The following is a 1108-nucleotide window of genomic DNA, read 5'->3' as shown; positions in this document are numbered from 1 at the left end:
AGGAAGGAGAATCAACACGACTTGCTAACTGACTAGACAGAGGAGATTGAAGAGTTCTCCAAATATGGTTGGTTTTCTGTTCGATCATGTGATCCCTAGAGCAGTAGGAAGCAAGACAAGTGCAGTCCTTTGGTTGAAGTCAAGAGAAATAGTTCCTTGAAGAGGCCCTTGAGACTCACGGCTACCTGGATAAACTACTTTAGAACAGAAGAGCATATAGATTTGAGTATAGGTAGGGAGAAGTCTCTATGTGGGTGATCCTTGGAGCTAAAGGAATGGAAGTATCTTCTGAAGGAAGGTATGTCCACTGACAGAAGGTGCAGGGTCAGAGGACAAGGAGCTTGAGTGTTGAAGGAAGGGATTATAAAGAGAGCTTATTGGACTCGCTGGAAATTGTGGGCTGGAAGGTTGGAAGGTGACAAGAGCCAGCCTCCAGGTTTACATTTGTTCCAGGTAGAAGTGGAGATCTTTGGGAACTTGGCAATAAGTTTTCTGTGATTTGTTTTCCAAACCATAAAGAAATAATTTTATGTCAGCTGGGCATTTCCATTTTTTGTGATTTTTTAAAACTGAAATGAAAACATGATGGAATTGGTGTTTGTTTATGCTGCACACTTGAAATAAGATGTTGAATGAAAAATCATATCTGAGATTCATGAAAAATGAATATAAAACCTAAGAGATGATACGCACAATTTTCCATGTGGACTGAGTTACTATCCTTGGAAACCATAACAATGATTCAGACAACTGCATCTAAGTTACCCAGAGTTGCTCTTGTGATCTGAATCTTTATCTTCCTCATCTCGTAGCCTAGAAAACATAAAAAGTGGTGCAGTGGGTTTATCTTTGGAGTCATGAAGTGACACTACAATGTAGACCCAAGGAATGGTGGCAGCATCTTCAATAATAAGAAACTCCAACAATAACCCCAATATGAGAACACTGCATTTGGAGAATGGAGAAATCTGACCAAAGAATAGGAGAAACTATTGCTTTGTATGGGTTTGGTTTTTTTTTTTTAAACTTGAAAGCGTGATGTAATTGGTCTTCATTTATGATGCACGCTTCAAATAAAGTCCTGAGTGAAAAATCATGTCTGAGTTTA

Source organism: Octodon degus, unplaced genomic scaffold, assembly GCF_000260255.1.
Source record: "Octodon degus isolate 3935 unplaced genomic scaffold, OctDeg1.0 scaffold00526, whole genome shotgun sequence".
NCBI classification, from domain to species: Eukaryota; Metazoa; Chordata; class Mammalia; order Rodentia; family Octodontidae; genus Octodon; species Octodon degus.
This window is presented reverse-complemented; position numbering follows the sequence as displayed.